Source organism: Coffea arabica, chromosome 11e (genome assembly GCF_036785885.1).
Source record: "Coffea arabica cultivar ET-39 chromosome 11e, Coffea Arabica ET-39 HiFi, whole genome shotgun sequence".
NCBI classification, from domain to species: Eukaryota; Viridiplantae; Streptophyta; class Magnoliopsida; order Gentianales; family Rubiaceae; genus Coffea; species Coffea arabica.
In genome coordinates, this window is record NC_092331.1 from 54,040,104 (window position 1) to 54,049,686 (window position 9,583).

At 35.7% G+C, this 9,583-nt stretch overlaps 1 non-coding gene across 1 annotated transcript; it reads left to right on the plus strand.

Annotated features, from left to right (window-relative positions):
- Nucleotides 1–5,950: 5,950 nt before the first annotated feature.
- LOC140026304 (small nucleolar RNA R71) lies at nt 5,951–6,057 on the plus strand. Its single transcript, XR_011830249.1, has one exon. It is a non-coding gene; the product is annotated as a small nucleolar RNA R71 (small nucleolar RNA).
- Nucleotides 6,058–9,583: the final 3,526 nt, after the last annotated feature.

The window sequence follows — 9,583 nt, forward strand, 5'->3', positions numbered from 1 at the left end:
GCTGCTTATGTCATTTATTTATGAATTGTATATATATGTATCGATCCATCCAGCTCTAGGTATATGTACTCCATTTTAAAGTACTTGCGCTTAAAGAGTATAGCGAGTGGCGATAATCTTGAAACTTTTTGTATTTATTCCTTAATTGTTCATTTAAACCTCTAAATACAATACAAAATTTTTTAAATCATTGCCCCTTATAACTATAATTTAATGCACTAATATACATGATTTGGTGTAATTTAAGAAAAATTGTTTGAATCTTTCTTAAATATATATTGTTATAGGTAAAAAGTTTTAGTTTATATCAATTCTTTCTACATGTTGAAGCAATGTCCTCGACGCTCTTCAAATTTAATGTCCTATTCCCGATTTAATTATTTGAGAAAAATACAAAATTTTTAAGGTACTAGGTTTTCTGTCTTATTAAATGTTAAGGAAGAAAAATGACTCCATTAAATTGAAGTAAAAGGTCTCTCTATCTCTCTCTCTTAAACATTGATTTACTTTACATGGAATATTTTAACGTACTAGATCAAGATAATTTGCTTAATATATTACCTTTTTACTTCAAATTTTGCATAAAGCATTTATGTCTCGTGCAATTTGGTGATATGCATGTAAAACGATTGAGTATGTATGAAAACTAAAAAATGCATAAAAAAAAAAGGGAACTGATGCAAGAGTTTGTGGTTTCTATATGAAGTGGAAATTGGAGCAGCAAACCAATCAACATATCTCAATGAAGTAGTATCTACTCTTGAAATTATATTGTTGAAAACAGTCTTCACATATGACAGGTTGTCGAGCCTATGCAATAATAAATATCTGTTCAAACAAAATATAATTTCTGTAGATAGTGATAAGCAGGATCGAATTCACAAGAACTGAGGTTATTTGTCTCTTTTGAATTCAAACTAACAAAGGGGGTTTTTTTATAGAACTGGTAATAATTAAACTGTTCGAATAAAAGTAAATAGCCAACTAACAATTAAATGACAAATTATTACAATCAAATTAATAATAGCTAAGCTCTAATCAAGAAATAACTTCAGCAATGGTTCAACTAATTGATCATCGATGCAGAGATAATTCCAATTATTAACTAATAAATAGGTTATAACTGTTAAACAAGCGATGACAGTCAACTCCTCCTTACTGTGTCGATGATTGAGGTACGCCCGTCAATCACTACTCTAATTGAGAAATAATTTTAGATACGCCGGTAAGATTTAATCCCCAATTGCCTTACGTATTAGAGGAGCCCTATTCTAACCAAATAACACACTACCGGGGTTATTTTATATTAGCCTGCGTATTCCCCTGACACGAATCTAATCGTGCCAGTTGCCACTATTTTAGAGCAATTAAACAATTACGGATTTAACGCTCTAATTGACATCAGGTTACTAAATTAATTCAACGTCCGGACCCAGGATATTCAATTAACAAAATAACCATAAATATTACAAACAGAAAATATGCAAATACCAACAAATAAGAGGAATAAATAAAATTAATTTGATCTCACAATTTTTAGATGAACCAAACCTTCCGTTGTTCCTTGACTAGAAAAAGGGATTTAATTCATCATTGATGAGAAAAACCCACATAAATTTGTAGAAATAGTTGCGGCCATTGTCATCGAAATTGAGATGAGAAAACGATAGAATAAGAATAATCGAAAATTACTGAGTCCAAAGATGATTAATTGTTTCTACCTCAGTGTCTAACATACGTGGACTCCAGGCCACTAAAAGACGAAATTATCCAAAGCCAAAAAGGAGTCAGAATTGACTGCTACTTTTTCTCCTTATTTTCCTACTATACGGCTACAGGAGCCAACATAAGGAAAGAGTCCTACTGCTACTAGTCTGCCATACTTTCCTTATCAGATAAGGAAACAATCTTCAATTTTGTCTTCAATTGGTCTCGTGTCTCCTGTTACCATTCAAACTCTTCTGCTAGCTACCGTCAAATAGGCACCTTTTTATGGTATTTTGTTTCACTCCCTACAATAATTACAAATTTTTAAAAGTGAATAGAATCTGAAAATTAATCCACGTTTGATAAGGTAATAGGGGAAATTAATTACAAAATAAATAGCAAAATTGCAACCTATCAATTCCCCCCACACTTAGACTATGCTTGTCCTCAAGCATGAGAGCAAAAACCAAACACCAATTCCTGACAATGGCTATAGCTCCATCTACCTTATTGCCAATATATCAAGAAAAACAGCTATCAAGCCTCAATGCTCAAGATCCAAGAAACATCACCTCGGCTAGCTTCTAAACCTCGGACTCCTCCAATTTATGACTAACTACTCTAAGAAAAAGGAATGGTCGATCAACATTTATCAGCAAATGGTCCAACTATTAACCAAAATCTCAATATAAAGCCCATAGATCAGAAGGCCAACTTTAGGCACACATTTACACAACTTACACACTTGTTTTTGTTTTTGTGCTCTTTTTTTTCTTTTTTTTTTCTTTTGGAGTAATAATAGGTTTAGTCTCTAGCCATCAGAGCCTTTTAACGTGAATTCCAACATTTGTCAGATGAAAAAATCCGGTTATTTAGCTCCTATCGCTACACAATCATGTACTCGTAGAAATTACTACTTTTTGACGCAAAAATCAACACTTTTGATGAAGATCCCCGGTTACTCAGTAGTAATAACTAGTAGAGTACAGTCAACTTTTATTCACAACCAGGCAACAAAGTAACTCAAAATATCACATTAAATAGCAACAGCTAGCCTCATTTCTTCAAGCATGGAGAACTAAAGTTAATAATTGGATAAATTCACATGAAAATGCCGAACAGTTATTCCTTATGCCTAGAAAAGGTAACCAGAAATTATAAGTCATAAAATTATTGATATTCACCAAAGAGATATATGTTTGGATTCAACCAAATTAACATGATACACTTTTATTACTAAAACTTGACAATAGGCAGATTTAGAGTCAACAACCATCATCAATCCTTGGTAGTTACAGAAGAGCTAATCACTAATAAAAGTAGAAAGAAAATAAACGAAAAATAGGCAGATAATAAAGAAAAAAGAAAAAAATAAAGGAAAAACAACAAAAAACTAAAAACTAGAAATACTAGTACCACCGCTGTCCCCCCCACCTAAATCCGACATTGTCCTCAATGGATATCATAAAGCAAAGAAAGCAAATAGGACAACGAAACTTTCCTGAGTACGTGGTGGAGGGTTTCGAGCGGTTGTGGTGGCCCCTCTGGTGGAGTAATGGCGGCCAGGAGCGACAGGGGCGGCTGACGTCCAGCGGGGCTACGGAGTGCGACGGAGGAAGGAAAGGGACGGCGAAGGTGATGGCGGTTGAGACGGGCGGTGCTTGTGGAGGTTGAGGCAACGGCGGCGAAGAGAGAGAGAGAGAGAGAGAGTTGCGGCGCGAGTTGGTGGGGTTTCGGCCGAAAGGGAAAGACAAGGGAAACAGGGAGGAAGAAAGAAAGAAAAAGAAAGAAAGAAAAAGAAAGAAAGAAAGAGTGAAAAAGAAAGGAAGAAAGAGAAAAAGAAAATAGGTTTCGGGTTTTTTTTTTTTTGTACATACCTTCACGTCATGTTTGAGGCAAAAACCCTTCTGACGAAGGAGTTAAGATTTGAAAGTTATAGCGCATCTCCTTGACGCGGGCGCGTCATGAGGGTGAGAACCCTTCTGGTGAACACTTTGAGAATTACATATGACCACGTGTCCAGGTGATGCGAGCGCGTCATGAGGGTAAGAACCTTCTGATGAGGATTTTGAATTAAAAGTTACCATGCGCCTTATTGACGCGGGCGTGTTATGACGGCTAGTCCTCTCCAGGATCGAAGAAGAGCTCTCCAAGTGACTTGATGCGAGCGCGTCATGACGGCGGAAATCCTTCTGATGAGGAACCTGGGAGTTGCACTTTACCACGCGCCCTATTGACGGGGCGTATCATGTCAGGGGGACACCTACTAATTATCAAAAATGAAAAATTAAATCAGAAATCTGGAAAAACTCTAAGAAAATATATTGAAACTATCAAATAAAACTGAACAAATAACTAAAAGAAATTGGATTGCCTCCCAATAAGTGCCTTTCTTTAACATCTTTGACTAGACATTAAACACCACTATTTAATCTGGATGTAATTCAATTTTTCTTGTAATCTGTGGCCTTCTTTCGGGATCCAAATAGCTATTGAGTGCAGCCTTCTTTCTTAATTTTCTATTCTTTTTCATCTCATAAATTCATTTCATCCTCTGATACTTGTTCGTAGCAACTTTGAATTGACTCCTACAAGCAAACTCAGAAAATTCTTGCATAGAAAGATTAATAGCATGAATAGCAAATACAGAGTAAGAGTTAACAGAATATTTCATTGTATCAAAAATATTAAAATGAACTATTTCTCCATCAAATTTCATTGTGAGAGTACCCTTACTAACATCAATCTTAGTTTGGACAGTACACAAGAATAACATTCCTAATATAATGGGTGATGGATTTGCGGCACTTTCATCATCCATGTAAAGTACATAAAAATCAGCAGAAAAAATTAGTCTATCTACCTGCACTAAAACATTCTCAACTACCCCATCCGGATAAGCAAATGTACGATCAGCCAATTGAATTATTATCCCTGTTTCTTTTAAAGGTCCTAAATTTAGGAAATCATAGATTGATTTAGGCATCACATTAATAGAAACCCCTAAATCTAGCACGGTATTTTTGATATTAGAATATCCAATCTTATAGGGGATAGTAAACATACCTGGATCTCCACATTTAGGTGGTAGTTTCCTTTGTAAAATCGCTGAAACGTTCTTACCTACCACAATCTACTCATCCCCCCTCAACTTCTTCTTGTTGACACACAAGTTTTTCAAGCATTTAGCGTATTTTGGCACTTGCTTGATCGCGTCTAACAAAGGGATTTTGATTGCCACCTTTCGAAACACCTCTAGAATCTGCTTTTCTTTATCTTGCTTCTTTAGTTTCTCTGACCTGCTCGAAAAAAATGGTAAGTTAGTTCCAACTTTAATTATAGAATCAGGAATTACCTTTGGATTTGCATTTCTTATTCTTTCCTCCTCAAGCTCTTTTTCAATTCGATCTTTATTTTTATACTTCAGAATCACAAGTTCGTGTTTCTGAATTTCCTTCCCGATCCTTAAGATCATTGCACTTACATTCTTCAGGTTCAGTTCAGGTTGAGACGGCAATTTTCCATAAACTTAGGATTCCAAATGATTGATTGCTATTGCCATCTGATTCATCTGATTTTGCATTGCTTGTATCTGGCTCATTTGATTTCTTATGTTCTGCAGTTTGGAGTTCATCTTTTTCTGATGTTACGCAGTACTAGCCATCAATTGTTTCATCATTTCTTCCAAAGATGGACTGGAGCTCGGCGAATGAGGTAGTGGTCGAGATTGATACTGCTGCTGATACCCTTGTTGTCTATTTGGCACAAAATTGGATTGCCTATTTCCTCCATAACTGAGGTTGGGATGGTCCCCCAACCAGGATTGTAAGTGTTCGAATACGGGTCATATTGTTTTCTTGGCGCGGGCGCGTAGCCAGCCATATTTATTTGTTCTGCATTTTTTTCTTGAATCAGCGGACACATCTCTGTAGAATGACCCGTGGCAGTACAAATTTCACACACCTTGGCCTGCGGCGCATTTCCTACAGCCAATTTCCTAACAAAAGATGTTAACTTCGTCAATTGCTGTTGGATAGATGATGTTTCTACTTCATTCACTCTGCGTGTCGGGACATCCTCTCCTGTACCAAACTACTGCGAATTCTCGACCATTCCTTCAATTAACTCCTACGCTTCTCGAGGAGTCTTGTTCACCAACGCCTCTCCAATTGCAGCATCAATTATACTCCTATTTCTGAAAAGTAGCCTCTCGTAAAAATATTGGATGAACGATTGCTCACTTATTTGGTGTTGAGGGTATTTGATGCACAACTTCTTGAATCGCTCCCAGTAATCATAGAGCGACTCTCTTAGGTGTTGCTGGATACCGCATATCTCCTTCCTTAAACTTGCAGCTCGAGACGCAGGAAAATATTTGTTTAAGAATTTTTTCTTCAGCTGGTCCCAAGTTGTGATGCTACTTGGTGGTAGGTAGTACAACCAGTGTTTCGCGAAGTCTTTCAAAGAGAAGGGGAATGCCCTCATTTTTATCTGTTCTTCTGTAATTTCCGGAGGTTTCATACTGTTACAAATAACATCGAACTCTTGCAAGTGTTTATAAGACTTCTCACTTGGTAAACCATAAAAAGATGGTAAAAGATGAATTATACCAGATTTTAGGTCAAATGGGGTGTTATCATTCAAACTTGAAAAAGTAATGCATAATAGCTGCTGATTTAAATCAAGGACAGTCAACTCCCTTAATGTTCGTGCATTAGCCATAGTAATTTCTTATCGATTCGAGTCACTCGAAGTATCACCAAGTGAATGCGTCGCTTCAACTTCCAGATCAAGTCTCTGATATGCAGCACTAGATTGCTCCTCTTTAAGCTGTCTGGTCTCTTTTCGTGTCCTCCGCGCGGTCTTCTCTACCTCAGGGTCAAAGATCAATTCACCTGCACTAGATGAACGAGACATATATTAGAAAAAAATATCAGAAAATTAAAACAAGAATGAACTTAAAAAGAAACAAATTAACTAACGCCAATCCCCGGCAACGGTGCAAAAAATTGACAGGTTGTCGAGCCTGTGCAATAATAAATACCTGCTCAAATAAAATATAATTTCTATAGATAGTGATAAGTAGGGTCGAATCCACAGGAATTGGGGTTATTTGTCTCTTTTGAAATTCAAACTAACAAAGGGGGGTTTTTATAGAACTGGTAACAATTAAACTGTTCGAATAAAAGTAAATAGCCAACTAACAATTAAATGACAAATTATTACAATCAAATTAATAATAGCCAAGCTCTAGTCAAGCAATAACTTCAGCAATGGTTCAACTAATTGATCATCGATGCAGAGATAATTCCAATTATTAACTAATAAATAGGTTATAATTGTCAAACAAGCGATGACAGTCAACTCCTCCTTACTGTGTTGATGATTGAGGTACGCCTGTCAATCACTACTCTAATTGAGAAATAATCTTAGGTACGCCCGTAAGATTTACTGTGTCGATGACTGCTATTTTTTCTCCTTATTTTCCTACTATACGGCTACAGGAACCAACAAAAGGAAAGAGTCCTACTGCTACTACTCTGCCGTACTTTCCTTATCAGATAAGGAAACAATCTTCAATTTTGTCTTCAATTGGTCTCGTGTCTCCTGTTACCACTCAAACTCTTCTGGTAGCTACCGTCAAATTGACACCTTTTTATGGTATTTTGTTCCACTCCCTATAATAATTATAAATTTTCAAAAGTGAGTAGAATTTGACAATTAATCCACATTTTGTAAGGTAATAAGGAAAATTAATTATAAAATAAATGGCAAAATTGTAACCTATCGACATATTAATTTGGTCATGAATTTACTTACCTACCTAGGAAGATTTATGTCTCACATTGGTGATATTGGACCTTCTCATGCATGAACTATATTTTTTTAATTTATTTTTCTTTTGGGTTTCATAAGATATTTTTAATAGGCTATTGTTTAAAGGCTATTATTCGAAGTTCAATAAAAAAAAATAACGGTAGACTGGTCACACCACTCTTGTTTTTTAATCCAACTTGGCTTGATTTTTAAATTGTTCTAGGAATCAAAAGTTTAAAGTAGTTGATTGTAGAAATTAGAACTTTAATGTGCGAACTCCGATCACGCAATAGTTGGGGGTGCAAACTGCAATTAGCCCTTCATTACAGTACTTTTTTTTTCTTATTTATTGTTCTCAGATTGAAAGGCAATATTATTAACTGTTCTCATATATATTTATGAGACGTTAAAAAATCATCAACAGTCTAATGAAGAGGTCCATTAAGAGTAAACTCACAAACTAGAGCTATTTAACAAATGTTCCCTCCATTTCGTAGCATGACGGATGGAGATGGTAGGTCATTGGCTCTGTTTGATAGGGGTGTTCAAAAAGAATCCGAAAAAAGAGTTACCGAGAAAGCTGAATTGATTCAAATAAAAAAATTGGGTAATCAACTCATAGTTTTTAAAATAGTTAAGTTACCAAACCTACTTAAAAATTTAGATTAGAGCATGATTTTCGATTTTTAAAAATTGAAGTGACTACATTTTGATTATTATCACCCAAGCGTTGAGACTTTTAGGACTTGCCGTTTCGAAAGACAATATTCATGAGATTGCATAGGCTATCAAGTTCTTATGATAAATGAGTTGTCCACGAAGGCAAGAAATTACTGAACTGAAATCTATTCTACTGCCCTGCATTCATGCCTTGTTTATGCTGTCTTACATGCATCTCGACTCTCGCTCTTCCTAAAATGAGTTACAGACATTTTCACTGAAGATCATTTTCATAGGATATGATTTGCAAGCTCAAGATAACATGCACAAGATACAGCGACATAACCATGTAGCAAAATTAAGCACCAACATATATCTTCGGAGGAAAATGCAAATTGTTGATGACATTGCGAGCAAACCACTGTTAAAAAGCTACCTGAATCAGCAATGCCGCATCAGAAAATACAGAAATTAACATCCTTTCTGACCCCCAAAAAAAAAATTCTTGCTCCTGTCTTGAACTTGAAGCATTTGGTTGGTGTGCACGGAGTCAAAGGAAAGGATTCACCACAATTACACCATACGCCTCTGCTATATATTCAAAACAGAAGATACTTAAAAGTAATGCATCAACAAATACTTTCTTTTTTTTTTGAATAATTGCCTGATATGTCATAAATTTCAAAAAGAAAATTGCAATTTTTAGTTATCTTTATATAACAGTTATATACCTGCTTCAAAGGTTTGAGCCCCTCAGAGAATTGAAGTTTAATCTTCTGGAGTGCTTTTAGGACATCTTTCATGTTCATTTCCTTAGAAGCGTCTGCCGTACAACATAAAGCAAGTTCCAGGATAGATGATATGCATGCTATCTTATTCTTGACTGGTTCATCTTCAAGATGAACTAAGTTCATGTCCATAAGCTGAATCACAGAATCTGGTAAGCATTCTTGTACCCAATGCTGCAGGCTTAACTCTTCAGCAATCTCATCCTTAGGCCTCCTTTTAGTAAATGTCTCCATCAATGTGATCCCAAAGCTATATACATCACAACTTGTTGAAACCAGTCCTTCTAGTCCATACTCTAGCATCAATATTGAATTAAATTCGTTTGCTAAATTCAATTAATAACGTGAATTCAGAACTTCGGTACTGAATAAAAAAAATTTTAATTAGTTAAAAGTCAAAACATCATTTGACTGACATCAAAAATTGGAATTGCAATCAAGAAGAGTTACCTGGGGCAATATTTCCGAATGTAGCGAGTCTTTGTTTGTACCACACTTTCTCCATCTCCCAACAGCTTAGCAATTCCAAAGTCACAAACATGACCAACCATATCTTGATCTAGTAGGATATTGCTGGGCTTCAAATCACAGTGAATCACAGCAGTTGAATA